Here is a 26,087-nt window from a genome sequence, read left to right on the forward strand (position 1 = left end):
ACATCAGGACATCCACACACGTGACATGTTTCACACCACATCAATGTCAGTACATTGGACAGGCTCTCATTACACACTCATGGAATCCTCAAACAACGTCACAGTTTAAAAATGAGGACATTCTTATTGTGTTAAAAATAAGTCTATTGAACAGTACTAAAATTGATTAGATTTGAATTCTACTGAGGGTCTAAATGGATCAATATGCCCGTTTCGCCTTATCAGTGGATCAAGAGCTTGACTTAACCCTCTGGGGTCTGAGGTGTTTTCTGGCCCTGGAGGTGTTCTGACATGCTCTGACATTTGTGCTTATGTCTGTTACTTGTGGCATTGTCATGGCTAAAGTCTTATTACACTGTATTCAGCACAAACTCTGCTACAATAATATATCAGCAGCATGTATGTAAAAGTTTGTAGTTTTGAGATAATGACATTTATGCGTGGTTTGTGAAAATACAAAAAAAAATTGTCACTGAAATAAGGCCATGAAACCCATACTGATTATTTCTTCACAAGACTTTTGAAAATTGTATGACGTAGCCTAGAATATTTGCTCCAAAACTATGTGAAAATCACCCTGACTGCTCATTCAGATAAGACAATATATTGATTTAAAATTTGTACGACGTGTTTTGTGTGAGAAAGCTTTATGGTGGTCATTAATATGTAAGCTTTTCACACCTGAGAAAGACAAAGACCCTCCCCTAACGGCCCTATTAGGAGCTATCAGGCCCTGTCATTCTGAGCAACCTTGCACAAAGAATGAGGAGATTTAAAAAAGAATGGCTCTTAGATTGTTTGGATTTATTTACAACACAACATAATCCAAAGATACAAAACAAATGACAAAAAAGCACATTATTGAAAACATGATCCAAAGAAAGAGACCTTTGTGCCATTCCTAAAAACATTGTACATACCTTTCATTTCCAAGGTGTTTGATTTTCACTTTACCATGTTCATATACAGAGACTCATGTGAATGTTGAAGTCATCAGGACTCAGTGGCATCTGGGCCCTGAAAAAAAAAAAAAGAAAAAAAAAAAAGAAAAAAAAAGGTGACCATACTGGTATCAAGAGAAACTATAGGCCACGATTTTGGGAATACATTTTAGATTTTTCTGGTTAAAATTGCTTTTTAAAATTCACAGAATACACACACACACACAAACACACAAATGTTTCCAACAATATAATATAATGAACACCAGGGGCCCGTTCTTCGTTCGTCGCTAACTCGCTTAGCTGGATTTGATTGTTGGCGATTTGGCATGAACTTGGATTGTTTGGTTCTTTGACGCTCATCCTGGACTTGCTGTCATAGCAACAGGTGCGCAATCTTAAACCTGCTCGCGAGCAGGCTTATTTCATGTTAACAGGATTAGATCCCGGCTTTATAAGCGGAGGTGATATGGGAAGTCTTTCGCAGCCATGTCTTGTCCGTTTTTACATCAGGAACCTGTTGCTGAAGGTGCCAGAATAATTCGAAGAGCTTTTCGAATTAATCGCGTTTTGCGAGATCGACGGGATCCTTTAGCGCAGCGCGATAATCTACTGATTGAGAGATATAGTTTTTCTCGGGAGGGTGTCATCTACATTATCAACTTGTTGGAGCCACACGTTAAATGTTCGACTCGTCAGAGTCGGGCTTTAACAACTGCACAAACAGTTTGTATAGCTTTGCGATTCTTTGCGAGTGGCACTTTCCTTTACACTATTGGAGATGCAGAAAACTTGTGTAAAAGTGCTGTATGTCGTGCCATTCGCAAGGTTTATCTGGCACTCAAACAGTTTTTAGGGGGCTTTGTGGTATTTCCAAGCCACTTAAGACCACAGGCTGTGAAGCAGAATTTTTTTGCCATTGCAGGTAGCCTACATTATAATTGTTAAGGAAGATCATGCAACCATGATCATGCCAAAAAGCAGCCTAGGACTTACAGTATTTGTTCCTCAGGCTTCCCTAACGTGATTGGTGTCATAGACTGCACACACGTCCCCATCAAGGCCCCACCTGGCCCCAATGAAGGGGATTTTGTGAACCGAAAGGGATTTCACAGTGTAAATGTGCAGGTAAATTATTACGGTTCTTAATATTCCAGATTAAAAATTATATATATAAAAATAAAATCAAAAGTAGGCTATGCAGTTGACTGATTACAAATATTTTAGATGGTGTGTGACTCCATGTTCCACATAACAAATGTGGAAGCCAAATGGCCTGGTTCTGTGCATGACTCCAGGATTTTCAGAGTCAAATTTATGCACATTATTCTGAGCCTAACAAAACTGCATTTTTCTAGGTGCTTTTGATGGGATCCTGCTAGGAGACAGGGGCTATGCCTGCAGGCAGTACTTCATGACGCCATTCCCTGACCCCAACCCCGGACCACAAACCCGTTACAATGCAGGACAAGGGCACGCATTGAAATGACCTTTGGGCAACTAAAGGGAAGATTTCAGTGTCTGAAGGGTCTGAGGGTTGCACCTGACAGGGCCTGTGACATTATTGTTGCATGTGCCATCCTCCACAACATTGCCACCATCAGAAAGGAGAGGACCCCTGTGGTGGAGGTGCAGCCTGATGATGACCTCCAGCCAGTGCACTTGGACCAACCTAGTGGCAGAGCTGCACGGGACAGAATTGTGGAACACCATTTTTGATTTTTTCTTTTCTTTTCTTTTTTTAAACACACACATAAACCTTCATTAAATTAATAATAGAAGACAAGACAACATGCTTAGTTCATTGAGTTTTATTTCAATTATTGTTTCTCAAGAAAAGCCAGTGATGGTCATCTTTTGCCTGCAATAAGATAGCCTATATTGTTATCCAAGGTCAGCAATAGTACTCTTTGTGAAAAATAGTGTTTTAGCACTTACTCTGAAGTTCCTTTTGAAGCAACTCAATCTCTAGTGCCAGTTTTTTCTTCTTTAAGGTGTCAAGTTCTATTTCTCCCCTTAATTTTTGTTTTTTAAGATCAAAATACTCAATTTTCTGTTGAAGATTCCGTTTATATAGGGTACGGATATCACCCTGTGCCATAAAAAAAAAAAAAAAAAAAAAAAAACATCAACACAAGCCTCATGCAACAGAAATAAAAATGAAAAGTAGACTGCCCACCTCTGTATCACTTTGTGCAGTAGGCCTTTCCTCCTGCAACTTAGCCTGGGAAAACCCAGACTACTTCCGGCGAATTTTAATTCTCTCTCCAGGATAGTCTGGAGAAGAGCCCATTCAAACTCATTTCTGTGCCGCCGAAATCACGGCACCAATAAGAAACGTTTGGGGAGGGATTTACATGATGACGACAGCGCAGCGACGCTGAAGGAGTTCTCACGCAGTGAAAAATACATTGCGGAGCAGAGAGGAGACTGACAACACGCTGACAGACAGGACAGAGCAGGCTACTTTTCGGTTACGTTTGATATTAAACATATTAAACAAAGTCTCAGCTTTCAAATTTGGTAATTTTTTATTACCAAAGTATGATTGGTCAGATCACCTGTCAATCAAGCTCCCTGCGAAGGGTCGGAATTTGAGCTACGTCGGTTGGTGACGCCCCTTTGGAAATTATTTGTCTACATAGCTTCGCCAGACCCTACACTCAGTTTCAACTGAGAAGGGTCTGGTTTTAACCAGGCTACCTGCAACTCATATTGCAGTCAGAAATAATATGTACACATCTATAATTTAAATAAAGTTATTTATGCACTTACAAGTACTTACTCCAAAGGACAGTCATCTGAGAGGGTTTCTTCACTGTCCTGTGCAAAAGAAACATGGGTATTACAAAGTGTTGCACTTTCTTTCCTTTTGATGTAAAGTTAGAAAAAGTCCACTTACTGCACATATTTCAGCCACTTTCTTGGGAACAGGTAAAAGTGTTGGTGTATTATGTAAAACTACACAAAAGAGGAGAACTCAATGGCATTACAATGAACTACACTAGGAAAAAATATGATCAATAACATATTGCAAAATATCTTTACATTAAGTTATGCAGTTTTCACCTTCACAAGTCAAAGCAATTGACTCAATATTTAGCTGTTAAAATGTGACTGAACCAGCCATTTGTATTATAGACATAATTTAATGCAGCAACAAATTATTTACAGTGTAGCAAGATGATTTAAAACTCATTTACCTGTAATTAAGGTGTTGCTGTTACTGGTTCCTGGCTTTAGGTCTAAGGAAGAGCTGCCCCCAGGGATGCCCTCCACAATGGGTCGGTTCATATTTAACCCCAGGGCCAGCTCTTCTGCTGGGGTATAATGTGGGGGAGCAGGACCACCACCTGTTTTTTTCTGCTCCGCCTTTTTCTTGGTTGCTGTTATAAACAGACAAACACATAATTTAAAATGTTTTTGGTAAAAGAGACTAAACAGTAGAAGTAGAAAAGATTACCAGTTTGAAGAATATTCTTGTACTTCACTTTTACTTGTTCCCATGTTCTAGTGGGTCCTGAGCTGGCTCTGACAAGCAATTATAAAACTATTAAAATACAAGAATATATATTGTAATAACCCATACACAAAAGAAATATATTTGAAATATATTTTTGGAATATACGCAAATATTCTAAATTGGCCCAATAAATATATTTTAGTTAAATATATGTAAATATATTTCACACTTAAAATCATATATTTTTGTTATATTTCAGAATATATTTCAAAATGATAAATATAAGTGAACAACAATGCAAATATATTTCAATGTATTTGGAATATATGCCACATATATTTTTGACACTTTAAAATATATTTCAATATATTTTTTTCTGTATGGGAAGTGATATAACCATAACATGGAACACTTACGCATTTAATTTGTCTGCTACCTTTTGCCAGCCCTCTCTCCTGGCTTTTGCGCACTTTGAGGTGTTCCCTGGCGTTTTAATTATTTTTTCAAACTCAGCATACCCTTCCAGTAATAATTCTTGCTCTGCTGCGGAGAAAAACTGAGAAAAACTCTTTGGCCATGGTGAGCAGCCAATAGCAGCGTTGCTGATCAATGTTTCTACTATCGATACATGTCCCCTTTTAAACCAGCGCATGAACGTGCAATTATCTCACTAACTCAATCCAGATATACTAATCATATACGGCAGGTGTGTTCGAAGAACCTAATTAGCCAGATCATGATTGGCACGATGATATCATCTTGGATGTCTCGTTTGATCTCGGATGTTTTAAGCAACGTACGAAGAACGGGCCCCAGGTTTGTTGTGCCTTGTAGGCATAGGCTATGCGCAGTGCTGCATAAAATAATAATAAAAATAACCTATAGCAGCCTATAAATCTTCCAACAGATTTCAGTAACAACTACGCTAGAGAAAAATATATTGATTATCATATGTTACTTCAAATGTTTCCATTCATTATGATGATATGAAATGAGATAATAGTAAACACATAAAGCCTACTGTTTGGTGTGTTTTGCTTTTCAAACGCGATCGCGCTCCAAAATATCCATTCAAACGCACAGCATGCTCCAGAATATGAAACATTATGGTTACCATATTATACATATCTATGTTTGAGCAGATATCCACAAACACAGTATTTAACAGTACACGGGTCTAAATTTTATAATATTCACCATATATCTAGCAACAGTTCAACTGCAATGTGAAGTTTATGCAACAATAACAAACTAATATGTAAGAATGTCTTACCTTACATCTTTCTTGTCTTCAAATCGCATTCTTCTTCCAAGGTAAATCCAATGTAAGCTCACGGCGCGTCTTTCAAACTCGACGAAAAGCAGAGACTTGTGAAGTGTTTTGTTTTTGAGGTAATGAGCGCGTTCGCGTTCCATGTGGAGATTTGCATGTCAATCTCTTTTGCGTGAGTGGGCGTGGTCAAATTAAATATAATGAGCAAGCGTTTGAGATACTGGACATCTAGTTGGTTTTATACAAATTACTTAAACAGAGAATATTTGTTTTCAGTTTGAATCCGATCATTTAAAAGTACACACTTAAATGTTTATAAAGGTATATGGCTCATAAATGTGTGACAAGTATTCGCTGAGTTTTGTTTCAGTTTATAGACGTGCTCAAGAAAAAAAAGTTCACCGCGACGGAGAGGCAGAACGCACACCCTGTTTATTTTCTTTATTTTACAAAAGCACAATGTTTTGATTTGATTGTAAGTGGACACATACAAAAGTAGAAATATCACAGATTCTTTTTTTATATTTCTTTTTTCTGTATGACCATAAATGACGGAGTAATTTAAGTTTATAGTGCTACAATGTGAAGAAAATCCAGCAAAACGCACCGGCGCGTTTGCCGACCTCAGAGGGTGTTAAAGCAACACTAAGGAACTTTTCCTCTTCGGTCACCCTACAGGTTGGAAGCGGAATTGTCCATTACCGCTGTCGTAAATAATTTCGCCGTCCGCAGCCTACTGTCGCACGCACGCTCGCTGTTTATCTAGCCCTGGCTTTGGAATGAACGATGTCCACAGATAAGGTAGAGTATGTTGCATGATTTCATGAAAGTATGATGTATTGCGACATCAGAAACAAAGAAAAACTAAATAGTGACTATTGTAACGCTTGACGTAAAGCAAGTCAAATTTGAAGTTCTCTTTCGAGGGAACTCGAACTGCATCGGTGACGACACTATGGGAACGCCCTTCAGCGTAGCACGTCTGAATCATGAATGAAAACTAATCCAATCCTATTGGCGTTGCGTGATGACGTAGAGTGTGACGGCATACACAAATGTGTAGAAAGGCACGCTGGCACACAGCAGAGTTAGCTTTTTGCTATTCAGCAAGCGCTCTGTGTGTGTGAAACAAGTCTGTCCTATTTGGTGTTGTATGTCCTGTAAACTCTGCATTGCAATATAGAATCTAGGGGCTTGGATTTTGCATTTGCTGAGGCAGCGTGTAGATTACGAGTCTACTCTGCAATAAAGATTCTGTGGCTTGGATCTCGTGTTTGCTGAGGCAGCACGTAGATTTAAACTGCATTTCAATACAGAATCTAGTAGCTCAGATCTAGCATTTGCCGAGGCAGCACGTTGATTACGAGTGTACTTTGCAGTTTGCGATACGATTCTACGACTGGCATCTCGTGTTTGCCGAGGCAGCGCGTTGATTACGAGTTTATTTGCAGTTTGCAATAAAGATTCTGTGTGGGTGCTATAGGCATGCAGTCAGTCCCTGAAGGGTCCTGGCTGTGTTCATTGAGAAATAACTCGCCGCACACAGTGCGTTTTGGGTGTCTCAGCCACGCCTGTTGACTTTCTTCTCGAGAGATGAAAGCCAAATTTATTGTGAACGACTCGAATCTTGCGTTTGTTGAGGCAGCGCGTTAAGGGTCTGCAATAAAAGGGACACACGCGATCTGGAGAAATAATACTGTTTGGGTGCAAGGCATTCACAGTCAGCTCCTGAGGTGCTGCTGTTCATTGTGAAATATCGTAATAATAATAATAATAATAATAATCGTGTGTTTCGGGTGTTTCAGCCTCGCGCCTGTTGACTTTCTTCTCGAGGGATGAAAGCCAATTTGTAACGGCTCCTGTTTGCCGAGGCAGCGTGTAGTGGATCGTATAAATAAATATTTAAACAGTATTCTGGTGTTTACTATCCAGTGTTTATGGCTGCATTTAATTCTGAGGAATTAAAATAATTAAAATATTATCTGACTTTAGAACTTGGTTAGATATTTGAATTCAGCCTACCATCTGAAGGAGAGTGTCGCTTCTAGAAGTCCCCCTCAAAAAAAACAAAAGCAAAAGCGGAGCTTGGGACTCTAGTCGGCGCTCTCGCCCAAGCCTCCTGAGAAGACGGATCTGAGGACCGTCCTTCAGGCCAGGAAGGCGTCGGGAGAGAGGTCCTAACTTATGTGAGACCTTGGAGGAGGGCAGCTACTGTAACGTGCTGATCTACCCGGCGGCACACGGGTTGACATGCGCTGCATGTCTCATAAAACGTTAAAAAATGTAAACGTCTGGGAGAATGAGTAGAGCAGAATTAGAGTGACGACGCAAAAAAAGATCTCTATTCGGTACGGTTTTCTGTGCGCACACACCCGACCCGAAGCGTGCAGCCATGCACATAGACAGCGCGTGAGTACTGAATTGAGCTCTCTTTCGTGTCTGAATGGACAAATACACACTTAACATTATGTTGAAATGTCCGTTTTGGAGAGTATTCACTTAACTATGTTGGTTATGTCTTAAACAGTTTTGAATGTATCGGATTGTATCAGTGTAATTGGATCCGCATGTCATTGGACATGATCCAATGTCTTAAAGTGACAGTGGGTAATAAACCTATTGCGGTCTGTGTCATTAATGTTGATCAAGCAACAAAAGAAAAAGAGAAAAGCATTCACTGCTCGTTAATAGCTTTAAGGATTCATTATATTTAATTCATACAAATAAATACAGTATGTCTGCTGCTTGAAAGAAAAAAGAATGATGATATTTTTGAGATATGTTGTCACCAGTATTTATTTGTTATTTTTTTAATCCAACCAACTCAACCAACTCAAAAACGTTTGGAGCTGTTTGTATTTTTCTCTTAATTTTCGTATATGTAAAAAAAGAAAAAGGAAAAAAAAAAGATTTGTTCTGCATGAATACAAAAAAGCATTTAACTCCTGTTATTTTTTATTAAATCTGTTTTTTACCTGTTTACAGATAACTACTTTGAATGGAGCTAAATAAATATAATATATATCATAAACATTTTAATGGTGTTTTTATTATGTGACTAACAACTAACAACTATAGATGATAATAAAAAAGTACAGAAACAACATGTTTATTTTGGGACGGTTGACGTTCACTTTAGGACGGTTCAAATCGTTTTTAAGGACGGTTCCAGGACGGAGGTGAAAAAAGTTAGTCTGGAGCCCTGACTGGCAGTTCGGCATCGAGATGTCGTCCTTGGCCACATCCAGAGCTTGGGGTTGAGGCTCAACACGAAGAAGAGCGTGTTGACACCCACCCAATGGACTACGTTCCTGGGGGTGGTCTGAGACTCGACGACGATGCAAGCAAAAATGTCTCCTGCACGTTTCCTCCACGGGACCTGGAAGATGAGACCAATGACTCATACCAGGATTCCCACCTGGGACCTGGCGGTGGTTCTCAAAGGGCTGGTTGAGGCCCCCTTCGAACATCTGAGGCCAAGAACCTGACTCTTAAGATGGCCTTTCTCCTTGCCATCACCTCTCTTAAGAGGGTAGGGGACCTCCAGGCGCTCTCGGTGTCCCCGCAGTGCCTGGGGTTTGCTCCTGGGAGAGTTAAGGCCATCCTGCACCCCAGTTTGGGCTATGTCCCTAAGGTGCCGTCTAATTGGCGAGGTCAACGGTTCTGCAGGCGTTTCATCCCCCACCTCATGTGACGGCGGAATACGGAAGACTTAATTTGCTCTGCCCTTTCAGAGCAATGGATATATATATATTCAGAGGTCTTCACAGTGGAGGAAGGCGGACCAGTTGCTGGTGTGTTTCGGGTCCCCTAAGTAGGGGCTCTCCGCCTCTAATCAAACCATCAGCAATTGGATCGTTCAGGCTATTTCCCTGGCCTATCAGGTGCGCAATTTGCCTTCACCTGTGGTCGTGAGGGCTCACTCTACCAGAGGCATGGCGTCCTTTAGAGCCCTCCTTTCAGGGGCTCCTATCCATGACATATGTGAGGCGGCTGGCTGGGCCACTCCGCACACATTCATGACATTCTACAGTCTGGACCTTCCCTCTACACCCGGCACACGAGTGCTCTCGTCCTAGTTGTGCCTGGAGACAGCTTCACACTGGACAGGCGGGGTTTCGTTGTGGCATAGTGGGTATCTCGTTCCCATAGTATCGTCACCGTTCACCGTTCAAGGTTCAGGGCACAAGATCAAGTTCCCTCGAAAGGGAACGTCTCGAGTTACGTATGTAACCCTTGTTCCCTGAGAATCGGTTTGCCACGCCTCACCCCGCCTGGAGCGACTTGCTTCATAGCAAAGCTAACTCTGCTGTGTGCCAGCGTGCCTTTCTACACATTTGTGTATGCTGTCACACGCTACGTCATCACGCAATGCCAATAGGATTGTATTAGTTTTCATTCATGATTCAGACGTGCTACGCTGAAGGGCGTTCCCATAGTGTCATCACCGACACAGTGTCTCGTTCCCTTTCTCAGGGAACAAGGGTTACATACGTTGTTTTCTTATGTCTCATTCGAACTACAGAAACGCGACCCGGTTTGGCAAACTTGCATAAATTTTCCTTAGTGTTGCTTTACATCTTTCATTCCAAAGCCGGGGCTAGATAAACAGCGAGTGTGCGTGCGACAGTAGGCTGCGGACGGCGAAATTATTTACGACAGCGGTAATGGACAACTGTTTAAGTTGTTCTGTTCATTAGGTAATACAACACAGAAAGTCAACTAACACATAACTCAACAATACCAACACAAACTAAATGGAGACCTAATTACCAGAGTACACCATGGCCAGTGTGAGTCTCCGTAGTTGTATGTTAATTCTTCTCCTGAAGCTATGTCTTTTATTGAAAACAAACACAGATGTGGTATGTGGATATATATTTTTATTTTATTTTTTATTTTACTGTTAGAAGTTTTGTGATTATCGTTCACTAGTCTCCGAAGTGAACCATATTCTTTTGAGGCATCAATGCTAAAATGGGAAAGAGGAAAAAACATGAAATTTTGTTTCCAATAAGTAACTTAGTCAAAAATATTCAGTCAAAACGGTTCCCAAAACCTACCACCATTGTCTTTCATTCCAATCAAAGTCAAACAAGAAGATATTTTCCATTTCATTGTATCTATTCTGTCTTGTTTGGCTCTCCTCTTTGGAAAGTAACTCTCCACAGTATTCAAGAATGAAGCATCCTTTGTCAATGGACATGCTAGCAAACACACCTCTACCTAAGATAGAGATAGAGATAGAGATGGCATGGTGTTGAATATTAGTGCATAATAAGTGGTTCTTTATTCCATTGACCTGGCCTTTAAATGGCATGCACACATTAATTACAGGACATGCAAACTTCTTCCAACATCTGGTCAGTTTAAACATAAGTGAGAAGCTGCTCATTAGGTTGCACAGCCCACAACAGCAACTGTTGCAACAATAACCAATCACCTTAAGTGTACCAGTAACATACCTACTGAAATTAGACTATTCAATGTAATACAGCTTTTACACGTGCATTTTATGCTATTATCCTTTATGAGAGTTAATGAATCTCTCCTCAAAGCATGGTTTGTCTTTGCCAGACAGAATGTGTTTAGTGGCATCCTCCACAGGACTAATTCGCCTCCGTTTGGACATGACATCCACTTATGCATTTAAATTATGGAAAGGATAGTTAGAAAGCAAATAATCATAAGTTCAGTGACTAATATTTCAATCTTGATTGTATGACACAGCACATTGTTTATTGTCCAATCACCTTTACACCTGCTACTATAGATCATGCTTGCTAGTAACACATAAAACATTTCTCAAATAAATAAAAAAATTAGACGAATAAATACATATGAATCAAAACTTGGTAGAGTAAGCCATTTTTAAATGGGCATGCGGTTGTTCTGTCGCCATTTTTGAAAATCGACTTTTATCAAATTCTCTGAAACTAGCGAGCATTAGGCCTGTCGCAATAATCAATATTGACTTATCGCACAATATATGTACATTACCTCAATAATGTTTGGTGACGCAATATATCGCCAATTATGTTTACGTGATTATGAATGTCACCAACATTTTGCAGATTGTGCTGTTGTGTTGTGTGTTCTCCATGTCGCAGTCAGCAGGTGAAAAAGGCTTCATTTGAGACGTTTTCCTGACAATTATAGAGAGTTTGGAAGAATAAATCCAAATGCACTCGATTTCAAAGCAGCAATCCACTGGTCACAGCGCAAAATTAACTTTTGCTCTCAGTCCTGGAGGTCACGCTTCAAGTTTGTGTTACATTTGGCTAGTGGTACTGTATAGACTGGTTGTGTGGGCAAAAGTATAGATTGAGAAGATAAGACTGGGGTAGGAGAATGCTATCTGCTTTCACAGTTTGTCAGTATTCTGTATTTAGACTAAACTGGCTCATCAATAAACCCTGAAGTATACCGAATGTTTTCAGTAAAGCCCCAAATGTTTTTACCACCTTTATGCCTTGTACGCACCATCACTGAGTTTTCATGCGCAGTAAAATATTTTATATTAGAACCGCAGATTTGCTCTCTCACATCTACAAGATATCTCTCAAGATACAACAGCTTCAGGTATCTGTAACTTTTAATCATAGTATTATATTTTTTATTCGGTTTTTAATTGTGTCTGATTTACATTTTTTGGCATCTAACAGTTAACAGTTGCGCAGCACAGTCTATACGACACACACACGCTAGGGTGGCCATTTCCATAACACTAAAAAGGAGGACACTTTGCTGCATTTAGTGAGGCAAGATGTGTCCATCATATCGATGGCATCATGATACAGTGATTCTGAAATAGCCTATTCATTGCCAGACAATCTGATCTGTGTGTAACAGAAGAGGCAAAAAAGTGTTTGTTCACAGTATTTCTATTTATTCAAGACATTGTAAACCTGCCTTGCAAAGTGCCTGAAAACATAACATTTCTGGACTTCTGGAAATAACAGAAATACAATAAATAATGAGTGCGAAAAATAAATAAATCCACATTTCAGTTGTTAACAAAGAAGTTCCCCCTCTGCAGCAGCAGCTCAGGCGACAGCCGCTCCTCTAGGGTCATCATGGCCAAACTCGTGCTCTTCTGTCCATTCCGGATTAAATGAGGTCTGACGTTCCGGCATGTTAACGTTATGATATGACGTAGCCAGCACGTGGACTCCACGACATGGAGGCTTGTTTACGTTTTTAACCAATGATACATCAGATATTTATTTGACACCGCTTTCAGCCAATCATTTGTTTGACCAGAGATCTTATGGCATTAGACACTATGCTGCTGCGCCCCAATAAAGATTCTAGAGCGGGGTTTTTTTTTTTTTGCCGATTCAGCGCAACTCCAAAAGGAGGACAAATGAGTGTCCGGCTTGAGGCTGCGCCGGACAGAGGACTTAAAATCCGGACTGTCCGGCCACCTAACATACACACATGCATTTAGAGCGGTTATATGTTTGGTTAGCATGGTCTGTGGCAGACCTTTCGTGTCAGTTCAACAATTCAATAAACAAGATAATAAAAAAAGAAATATTTCACTAACGAAAATGGTTCCAAACAAAGCATAAAAACACTTTTCTTACTTCTTTTCTGAATGAATCGTCCGTTTCGAACGAATCGACTGAATAAATGACTGACCGACTCACTCATTAAGGCCGTGGCAATTTTACTTTCATATTTCAAAGTACCATTTTAATTTTCTCATCATTTCATATTTCTGTAATGCAAATTTGACAATTGATACATTAGTCTCATAAGATTATTTATGCAATTTGTAAGTGCCGTGTAAATGCATGTACACGTGCTCCTTCAAAAATATAAGTGTATAGAGCCCTGTGTTTATAATTATACTTGGTTTTAAGTGTTTGTGTGTGTATTGTGTATGTGAGTGTATAAAGTAAGAATAAGGTAGCCTATAAAATTAATATGTGCATGAAGAATGGATGAAGATTATTTTTGTTATTATAGAGATTCTTTATTCACCTTTTTTATCTATTCTCACAAAAATCATGTTGTTAAGTAAAGGTTATTTATTAAAACAATAATAGAGCTGAGCTTGTCTCAGATGAGTCAGCTAGGAGAGAAGAGGCTTTAGCAACAGAAACACGGAAAGAAAGTGAAAGGGATGATCTAGGATCAGTGCAGACCGGCCTAAAACACGTGAGGCTTCAGCACTACCCTTTACCCAATCTGGAGCTTTAATAAGACTTGGCCAGATGAATTTCAGTGGCTTGAGTATCCCGTATCCAGAAGTTCTGCTTTTCTTGTCGTCTCTTTGGGAAGCATCATATTGGAAACAGCAAAGACGCATTAACAAGTGCAGTTTCTCCAGCTGGAAAAGGGCTTAGAGTCAGTCAGAGAGCATGAACAGAGTAGCCTTCATAAGGCTTCCATGACGAGCTGGAGGAGCTACAAAACACTCAAACACATGGAGATATTACAGAACCGCTTCATAGAGCCAGTGGAGGAGAAATAACTGAGAGACGGGAATACCTCCGTAAGAAAGATTTACCTTGTTTAAGAAAACAATTAAAAATAAACACATTTAAAACATTTTATTTAAAGTGTATCTCGTGTATCCTGACCCATACATGTATTTCTCTGGGCTAAGCCCCGGATATCCACTCGGCCTAGAACCCAGTTAGTGAGGCTTGCTGGTCTTAGTGGCAGGTAGGGTGGATGGAGACCTAAAACAAAGATGGTCCCAGCCCTTTAATTAAGGATTTCTTGAACGAGGATGTAAATGAGGCCATAAAAGCTTTGAAAGTGTTTTAACATTCAGTGGAATGTCTTCATATTATATCTGGATTTGTTCAGTTTGTATTAACAAGTATTCAGTTTTTTTCACATCCCTAAATGTGTGGATGAAAAAAGAATTGTGAGAACTGTTTCAACATTGATCATAAACTAAACTTATAGCATAATACATAGCTAAATTCAAACCCAACAACCAAGTTCATGATAAATGGAGGATAGCAAACCGATTAGCATGCATCATTTAGATATTTTCATTAGTTGTAGCTGGCTTGATTAATACTATTACCTGTATTGTAGCTGTGAGGCTGCTTAGCGAATGTAGCAGGGTGAAGTGTGCCAGTGTTGATCATTGGCCAGTGTCATGTGAAAACATTGAACCTATCAGCAGTCTGGTGTCATGGTATAAAATGGGGAGGTTTTTGTCACTTGGGATGCGTTGACACCCGTACCGCCCCTTTACGGAGGCCGCCATTTATGAATGGGAGAGTAGCTGAGGTGCCGTCTCGGCTCTGTGCGGCCGTGTACAGGCTGCCCCGGGCTTTTGGTGCGTTCAAGTCCTCCTGGGAAGTTCGTACGTACGAGGTGGGAAGTCGTGCTTATAACGGCATGTGCGTTCAAGTCACTTTCGTCGGAGCAAAATGGCGGAGTACTTTCTCTTAATTAATTACACAAAAATACAGTAAGGTTCTTAAACTCTTGTTCTAGAAAATGAAGAACAAAGAAATGTGCATCAGATGTACTTTGTATTTTTAAGTTTTTAATTAATTTATGAAGCCACTGCCAACACATCGTTACATGTTGTATTGTTATATTATATTACTGTCATATTTTGTGTTGGCGATTAGCTAACTGAGCTGTTAATAGAAAAGCCTGACAATATCCCAGCTAAATACCTTTACGTATTGTGTATTCCGCCATGTTAATCACTGACACGCCCCCAACTCGTAAAGATCGGAGCTTAGAGAAAATCCCGAGCTCCCCACTGGTATTTACGACATTGTGGTGGCGTTTGTAAGCTCCAATCACCGGCCCAAAGAGTAGACGGTGTCCAGTGTCTTGGTTCGAAGGGAATTCAGCGTGTATGACGTTTCGGGCGCTTCTGGAAAAATCACTTTAATTTATTAAACAGTTGATTTCCAATTTTAATTCTGACTCCATGAATAATTTAATCTGACTCCAAATTTTATGTGACTCTTTGTTTATTCCAATTGTCTATCTTAACAGCTGATCCGCGGATTAGTCGTGATTTAATTTAGACCAATGATTATTCTGGGCATTTCCTAATTTCAAATATTCGTTCATTACGGACCGGGTGTCACTTTGAGACGTCACGTCGCGAATGTGCGCTCACGATCACAAACTAGCCAGTCCTGAAATAGTCAGAGGGTGCAGTGCAAGTATTTTACCCTATGCAGCCACTCACTGCAGACCCATAGGTGTAATTTTTTATAATATTTGCAGCATACAACATGCTAAGTCAGGGGATAGTCAGAAATCAGAAGTTCCTAAGATGTGCCCCATGCTCCATTCAAAGTGCCTTCAGTTTGATCTACCCTGGACAGAGATTTGCGGAAACACCAGACTACACATTAATCTACTGGAAATAATGATTTCAGAAGAATGCAGAATAAATCAAGGTTAACATTTATTTTTGCCAGGCAGAATTAAACATCCAATAAAAATAATTAAAAAGAGTACATAATACACAACTGATCAGCATATAATAGAGACAACATTCAAAATGCAATATCAAAAATAGTTTCAAAGAGTCAGCATACCTGGCAATAGAGACACACAGCAACAGTGTGGGAAGTTCTGTTTACAGATGCTTCCTTGAGTGGTTTGCCAATCCCCTTTAAATACCCAAGTGGAACAAAAGAACAATAAACATCTAGCACCCAAATATTTATTCAGCTTTTGCTGGACCCTTTCTCGTGCCCAAGTGGTCACGCCTGAGTTTGGGGGATAAACACAAATGGTTATCTATTATCTTTATTGGGGCATCTTCCCACATCAGAAGAACAGGCATTGTTTTCTTTGTTCTGACTGTTCTGCTGCTGTGGGAATGAAACTTCTTTACCATTCGCACCAGAAGTATTTATTTTGACCTCTCATAAAACAACTGGAGACAGTAGGTGTGTGTGTTTTGCATGACTGAATGAGACCTGGGGGGAGAAGATAGTGTGAGGAGTCAGGACCCCAGCATGGGGGGAAGAGATGAGATTGGAGAAGTTGTGTTGTGCTCTCTGTCCCCTAGATCTCTTCTTCAGATTAGTGAGTTTTATTGTTTTATTGCAGGTTAGGATTCTTGAATTCAGTCTTAGTAAAAGTCCATCCTTACACGTTCAAGTGCGTTCAACTCGTAAATACGATCTATACGAGATGACTTGAACGCACCATTTGAGGTTGGTAACCTACGTCTGTTTTGAGTATTTTTTTGTCAATGGAATGTGTATACTATTTTGAGTCTGTGTAGTTCATTGACGAGCAACCGGCGGCATGTTGAGGCCAGCGAACACGCATAGTGCTGCGCTGAGAACGTTTCCGGTAAGTATGAGAGCCATTCGCGTGGTTTGTCTCTTTTATAGTTTTATTGGTAACTTTTCTGTTTCATGTTCGACAGATTGAGTGACGAGAGCAAGGGTTTCTTTCACCTCTATATTGCGGGACGAGATGCGCGTCTGTTGACGTAATGCACTGCTGTCTTGCCTGGGCTTATTTTGGTCGTCTTTTCGTTGGAGCGAACTTGAACTTGTATAGCGGTGAGCCTAAAACTAAAGTGGAAGCTAATTGGCTGTTTTCTCGCTGGCTTGCTCTTTGTGTGCGAGCGATCGTGGCCATCTTTGTTTCATTTTGATTTGTTTCTTGTTTGCTCCGAATTGTAATTTAGATTTTTCTTTATTTTGTCTTGTGCTTATTTTTGCGTGTTTTGTATGTAATTTCCTTTCCTTTTGTTTAGGTTTAAGTTTACTTTGAGTTACAAGACGAGATTGATTTGAATATTGTCTTCGTGTATTCTTATTATTTTTTTTTATGTTTGTGAACTGACTGTTTCTTTATTTTGGGACGGAATGAGGGAGAAAGTGTACAGAGGAGGGGTTTAGCCGCTGTTTAACGGGGTTCACGTTGAGTGCCGTGCTTATTTGAGTGACATCACCAGAGTGGATGTGTGTGTGGGTATTAAGTGTGGTGTGTGAATTGAGGGTCACAGTAGTCCATCTCCCTCCCTTAAGCTTTCTTGTGTATTTGTATTTTGTTTTTATGGAAGTTTTGCAGAGTGTTTCTTTTCTTTCTTTTTGACATGTGAATATTGAGCCCTTGATGTTAATGTATTGATGGTTTTAAATTTTGTATTTGAATAAAGCTGCTCCATCTTTTGTACTCCCTGGACTATGTCTCTCTGCTCACCCATTTCTTTTGGTAATGAACCTGTGCGTGCCCTGTCTTGGGGCTGAGTTCCCGGTATATACCGGGTGGCGTAGTCGAACGTTATTTTGTTGCTTCATACAGTGCCCTCCAGTACCTGACGCCGCTCGCCACACTAACTAACTAGCGCAGCTAGCTAACTAGCTACAAAATAATGCCCTTATATTTATAGTCTACCATTTTAGATACAAAAATATAATATATATCATGCATAAAGACAAGCATTTAATATTTACAAATATATAGTATAGATAAAAATATGTTATGGCTTAGGTGTGGGCAATCTTCACAAAATATCATATCACAATATTATAACAAAAAATGACAGTCTGATTACAGTCCACAATCTGAATCGCGATTTTACCAATTTTTCAAATGTAGCCTATGGAGAATATCCAGACTGGAACAAGCCAATGGACTTATCTATCTGCACAGCATAGGCCTTAAACACGATTGCATTAAACATCAGTTGTCAAAATAGTAATTAAACTAGTGGTCGACCGAAATACTTAAAAAAAAAAAAAAAATGTTATGGCTGATACGATGTCTTAAAGAGCAGGTGGCCGATACAAAGCTATTATTTAAATAAATAATCTTAAAATGAATTAAATAAATTTCAATTAAACTTTCAACTTACTATTTTTTTATTCTGTAATCATAATATTAATACAGTTTTTTTTATTCGCTTTGGTACTATTTTCACAAGTTAGGTATACATTTTCAAAACTCTTAGTGCTAATATCACAACAGATCATCAAATGTGCACTTTTTTCAAACATTTCATCATGTTTTCAGTTGTGTTAGTACAATACTCAAAATCACAAAGTATTCTTTTCACAACACAAAATAAGTGTTTCATCTACATAAATGTTTCATTCACAGTAACTGCCTTTCATAAAGCTCTTACTATCAAACTTTTGATTTGCATCTCTTCTTGTTCAGTTTAATACATTTGTCTATGATTTAATCCAAATGATCTTAATGGTTAATCAATTAATCATTTGGTACACCTATAGATTTCTATAGATATTGATTCAATACACAATTTCTATAGAACTTGTTTGCAATTTCTGATATGGATAACCAAATGTAATGAATTATTTTTACATAAGTGATTTATAGATAATAACCATCATGATGTTCAAAGGACACGCATGTGTGTGTGTGTGTGTGTCTGTGTGTGTGTGTGTATCTCCGAAAGATACAGAGAAATTTGCCATTTGTACTAATACTGTAAAGCAGAATAGAGTATAAGGGAGAGGAAACAGTCAGTGACTGTAAAACATCAGATTGATCAGAGATATATCAGTAGAAGGGAGACAGATGGCATCAAATACAGCATTTTACATTACAGTATGTATGCCATGTGATACTGTAAACATGGTAGAGACATGGCTGTTACATTACTGTAACTCAACCTTCATCTGTAAATGTCCACTACAGTATATTCAGTCAAAATCAATTACTGTATTCATTGCCAGCAAACTCCGTTCTAGCACAGAACCTCATTGCTGTGCTTCATCACAGCTTTTGATAACACACTGGATAGATACTATTACAAACATTATGGATTCAGTTCATAAGTTAGGTAATGCATGTGTATTTTCTAATGTGGCATAGCCTGTATTACTGTAATTAATTCAGCAACAACGGTGATTTGAAACATGTATCTTGCATTGTTTGCTGTTGAATGAGCTGATTGTTAAAAGTACTAAATTGAAAGAAGATCATACTGTTGTGTTTCTGTGATTAAACCAAATGTTCTCATTACATATTACAATAATCTTGTGTTTGAAACAATGATTATGTGGACTGAAAACATGTGCAACTGAATGAAAGCATTACATCAGGTTTTGAAAGAATGACTAGCTGTGTTACAAGTGTGATCAGTTTGGATTTTTGTACTAAGAGTTTTGAAAATGTACACCTAACTTGTGAAAATAGTACCAAAGCGAATAAAAAAACTGTAATATAGTATTCACAAATAACGAAATTGTTTGAAAATATGTAGTGTAACCAACTCTTAGGCGCCCAAATGGATAGACTTGCTCAGTTGACATTTTTTGTTCTTTTTTTTTTTTTTTTTTACCTTTGGTTTTGTTTTCAAAATAGACATACAGAAACACACTTGCGTCTGTCTGCCGCAAAAATTCTGAAAACGTTTCAAAGACAGCGGGCTGTCCGCCGAAGACACATTATACGTCATCAATAGCAGTTCACTTCCGCGGTTTGGTTCGATTGCGTTCATATCAAGGGGCAACCAAGCGGCAACCTCCCCGTCTCTCTCTTGAAACCAACACGGAAGTGAGTTAAACTGCAATTCGTTGACTGGCCGCTTGAGGCTGTAGTCAAAAGTGAGTTAAATCTGTATCTCCCCCATGTTAAAATTACCAACATTACAGCAGAAAAAAAACATGTTTACAGCCTGGTTCTCTCTGTGGCTTTGGTCTATACAGCTAATTTTGCCCTTCATGACAACAGTGAGGGGGGTGAATTTTTTTATAACTCTTCCGTTTAGTGGATTAATATTTAAAGTTCTGCAACGGTGTGGCCACTTGAGTGACAGGTGGATTGCCGCTGATGTCAATGCTAGCCGTTTGTCTGCTGTTACTAGCCGTCACTTCACCTCAGCAAATTTTAGCTGCTGAACTTGCCATTTCTGCAGTGTTTTGTGCTTTTTTTCGGGATTATTTCAAAACACCCATTACTAACGAGCCAAGGAGAATGACAACATAAAAGCCCATTTTTTAATATACAGTTGAAATATAATACTACTGTTTTTGTATCATGAAATGTAGTTTTAAGAGTTTTTCAGGCGAGAATGTAGTTGTTTAAAGCTCAAATCTGTGGTTTATTTATAAAGATTTATGAAAATTTTATCCAGGTTGTGAGATCCAGCGATGACCGGGCGCTCGGCGCTCATGTACCCTGCCTGGAACAGCCTTTCCTCGGCTAGTCGTTCTGAGGTTTGCCGCTGACTTTGGCGTCTCTGTAGTGGTTAAACATGAGATATAATTCATCTTGTGTATATATAACGGGCGATTTTTGGTCTCGTGAATCTATAATTTGTTCCCTGGCCAATCGTTTTGGCTGAGGGGAAGTTTCATAATTTTATAAGTATTTAACTTTACCGTTGTATACATGGATTTCTCTGCGACGTCATCACTGCTTGTGCACGCAACCAGGAGGCAGAAAGACCTGCGGTCTTCGTACCGTAGCATAGTGGTGGTGTTGTCGCTAAGTCAAAATACCAAGGAGTTGTTGCGTAATTTATTTACATGCTGGCCTATCTGTTGTGTTTTATCTGCTCATTTAAATTATACATGTTGCAAGTAATTCCAAATCTAGGCAAATGGAAAAGTGGTGACAGAAGGAGGAAGTTGTATGTTATATTCTTTCTATTCATAATTTGACGAGCTGCACATGACCACATAGCACGTAGTTGTATGCATCAAGGGATTTGTACGCTCTAATCATTTCTCTTGTATACACTCTTGCTTGAATAAGATAATTATGGCTATATATCAGGCCATACAATTGCTGGCCACTTCTTGTCATCCACAATCCAAAGATCGTCATGTATTGCGTAGGGATCAAGATCTCACCATTGCTGAGAATAAGTTTTATTTATTCTTTTTGCCGCGTAGTTTTTCACCTATATTTAACAGCGTTTCGTCAGAAGTACAAATACAACAGCCGTTTTTTAAATCCTATCCAATGGTTGAAAGGAAAGGAGTAAACACGGTCGGGTTTTAGTTGGAGTTGGTCAGAACTGTTTAAAAAAAAAATAATAATAATATTATATATATATATATATATGCGCATGATGCCTGCTGCCTTTGGGCTCAGTGATGTTGAATTTAAATGACATGTAAAATAAAGACATGTTATGTTACATAGTGATGTAATGGTGTTTTCTGGAAGGAAAATAACAAAGAATGTCTATTAGCTGAAAGGCAGAATACAAATGTTTTTATTAAATTAGATAAACATTATATAACAGTTTCAGGTTATGTTTTGGTGTTGGTAACATGTCCCACATTGTCCCACACAAACTTATAATCGTCCCACATTTGGTTTGTTTGATGGTGGTCACCCTAATTACATTACTTACTTAGTCTAACATGATAATACATACATACATCACAGTATGTACGGATTTTGATTCGTAAACAGTTGGACGTTTTACATAATGTTATATTAATATGAAACACAAACAAACAGATCCAACTCTGAAATTGCAGTTTATTATTGAGTCAACAAGAAAATACAAACAATGCGAAATCTACGTTAATTACAATGTTCTTTTACAGAACTCGGCATAACAGCTAGCGGTTTTCTGCCTCCTGGATGCGCACGCAACCGTATGGTTAGACTAGAGCGCTGACTTTGTATGTTTGACTGAATTGTTTGCTTTATTTGTATAGCTTCTTGTAACTTTTACTTATACTTTTATAATGGCTAATATTGATAAAACTGAAATTTAACAAAAAGAGACTGGGTTTAGTTTTGTCATTTTAAATTTTAATACAACGAAGATGATCTGTAATGTTGTTTACTGCAAAATCTGTTGTTTAGTACAAATGCACATATTGCCTGGACCATATTAAAATGTTTAATATTGTTATTATAGCCTATTTAAAACGAAAAGAGGCAGGGATGTGTTTTATATTTCGTTTTGTTATAAATAGGCTAACGTTATATGCAGTGAATATAATCAATACGCGTTGCCTGAACCACATTTGTGTGGCTATAATGTTTAAGATTTCTTTAAATGAAAACGATAAGAGGCAGTGTGGTGTTTTATAACTTATTTCGTTTTATTGTTGCCTAAAATATACATACAGAGATAACCGGAGTAGCAGAGCGAGCTGAGTGATGCATAGCTTAGCTGTCAACCCTCCCGTTTTTTCCGGGTTTCTCACGTATTTTAGCTCTTTTCCCGCTGTCTTCCTGTTTTAGTATTTTCCCGTAAAATATCCCGTATTTTTACGCTCTGATTGTGTTAACTCAGAACACGCAACTATCTGTGTCTGTGAAGTGGCTTGCACTTGGGTTGCTAGACCTCCAGTAAAGCAGGTGGCAGTATACAGACAGTAGCTTAGGCTACTATCGAAGAAGAAGAAAGTTGCATAACTGGTTCAGTGGTTAGCTAGCATTTAGCATGTTAGCCAGCTTGTATATGAGATAACAAGAGCCTGCTACTTTAGCTAAAGAGTTAACAAGAGTGCTAACGTGAGCGAGCTTATAACAGCATTCATACACACATCATCACGCTGTAGATAATTAAATTATACTGTTTAAAGTCCAATCTTTAGAACTGTTCACTGTGTACACACTCTCACTCTCTCTCACACACACACACACACACACACACACACACACACACACACACTCATACACTCATACACTCACACAGACATGGGCACTCATACACACCTGCAAGCACACGCTCTCTCTCTCTCTCTCTCTCACACACACACACTCATACACTCACACAGACATGGGCACTCTCTCACACACACACACACACACACACACACACACACACACACACACACACACACACACACACACACACTGTCTCTCTTGCTCTCTCTCTCACACACACACACACACACACACACACACACACACACACACTGTCTCTCTCTCTCACTCACACACAAACACACACACACACACACACACACACACAGACATGGAAACTCTCATGCACACACACTCACTTGCTCTCACATGCACACACTCACACACGTGGACACACATAAACACGCACAACTAAAACTCTCTCACACAGACACTCACATACTCGCACCCACGCATGCACACACACGCACTCGCACACACACACACACACACACACACACACACACACACACACACACACACACACACACACACACACACTCTCACTCAATCTCTCTCACACACAGTCACACATGCACACACACACACTCACACTCTCTCATACACTCACACAGACATGGGCACTCACACACACCTGCAAGCACACACACGGACACTCACACACAAACACTCACTCACTCACACACACACAAACACTCACACACACACACTTGCACGCACATACGGATACTCATTCACACACACTCACTCCCAAACACTCTTACACACTCACACACACTCACACACACACTCTCTCACACACACTCACATAAACACTCACACACAAACACACTCTTACACACACTCACATACACATACACACACACTCTCTCACACACACTCACATAAACACTCACACACAAACACACTCTTACACACACACACTCTCACACACACTCACATAAACTCACACACAAATACACACACACACACTTGCACGCACACACTCACAGGCACACACACACTCTCTCTCACACACACACACGGACGCACACTCACACTCGCACATACACATACCCACACCTGCACGCACGCACTCGCAGACACACATGCGGACACTCACACACACTCGCGCACACACACGCTCAAACACACACTCTCGCACACACACACTCACAAACACTCTTACACACTCACACATGTGCACAGTCACACAGACACATGCACGCTCACACACACGTGCAGTCACACACAAACACACTCATACATACACGCACAAACACTCAAAACACACACTCACGTGCACACACACACTCTTACACATTCGCACATACTTTCACACACACAGACACACTTGCACGCTCACAGACACACACGGACACTCACACACATACACACACACACACACACTCTCGCTCAGTCACTCTCACACACAAACACACATGCACACAAACACATGCACACTCACAATCTCACACACACTTGCACACACACATACTCACTCACATACACTCTCTCACACACAAATACACACACACACACACACACACAGAGACGGAAACTTGCACACGCTCAAACACACACTCACACACTCTTGCACGCACACACACTCACTCTCGCACGCACACACACTCACTCACTCACAAACACTCTTACACACTCACACACACGTGCACAGACACACACACACACTCTTACACACTCACACATGTGCACAGTCACTCACACAAACACACTCTTACATACACACAAACACACTCACATATACACTCACACACACATTCACATACACGTACACACTAGGGCTGAACGATACATCGAATTTTCATCGTCATCGCGATATGAACTCGCGCGATGAACACATCGCAACAGACAGCCTGACACGATGAATAACACCTGGTTCAGATTACAAGATTTTTGTGTCTGTTACGATAGTCACAGTGTCAGATTACTCGATTTTGACTCCTAAAATTTTGTCGTGTCATGGACAAGAAACATGTCAGACTACACGTTGCTTTCCGACCTGTCATCGCGTGCCGTCACACGCACACATTCACTCGCAAACATTCACTCGCACACACACACACACACACTGTCCCTCGCTCACTCACTCGCGCTAAATAGTAATCCAGGCAGGTAATAAACGTTTGACCTATCACGCAAATAACCTATTAAAGCACTAAGACATGGGAAGTTGGAACAGTATATTCTATTTTACAATGTCTATTAAAAAAAAAAAAAAAAAATCAGGAATTGTTGTTAGCTATAGCTAACATTCACATTTGAATATTTATCGCAAGTCATATCGTGATCGCAATATTAAACAATATTATCGCACATCGCAGCTTTTCCTCATATCGTGCAGCCCTAGTACACACACACATTCTCTCATACACACTCACATAAATACTCAGACTCAAATACACACACACACTCACGTGCACACACACACACACTCTTACACATTCGCACATACTCACATACTCTCACACAGACACGGAAACTCGCACGCACTCTCTCTCACATACACGCACGCACACACACACACACACACACACACACAAACACACACACACACACACACGCTCAAACAAACACACACTCACACATGCACACTCACAATCTCACACACATGCACACACACACTTGCACGCACATATGGACACACACACACACACACACACACATTTGCACACATACATATACACATACTCACAAACACTAACACACTCACACAAACACAGACACACACACACACACTCGTGCACAGTCACACACACAAACACACTTACACACACATACATTTGCAGACACACACACACTGTCTCACTGTAACGACCTTGAGTGACTCCTTCCCTGATGGTGGCAGTCT

General features: G+C 39.7%; 1 protein-coding gene across 2 annotated transcripts in view; it reads left to right on the top strand.

Annotated features, from left to right (window-relative positions):
* Window positions 1-26,087, top strand: part of LOC311081630 (uncharacterized protein) — a 178,215-nt gene that overhangs the window by 149,352 nt on the left and 2,776 nt on the right. The gene's annotated exons all lie outside the window — the stretch shown is intronic.

The sequence above is a fragment of the Abramis brama genome, assembly GCF_963993115.1.
Source record: "Abramis brama genome assembly, chromosome: 4".
Taxonomy (NCBI): domain Eukaryota; kingdom Metazoa; phylum Chordata; class Actinopteri; order Cypriniformes; family Leuciscidae; genus Abramis; species Abramis brama.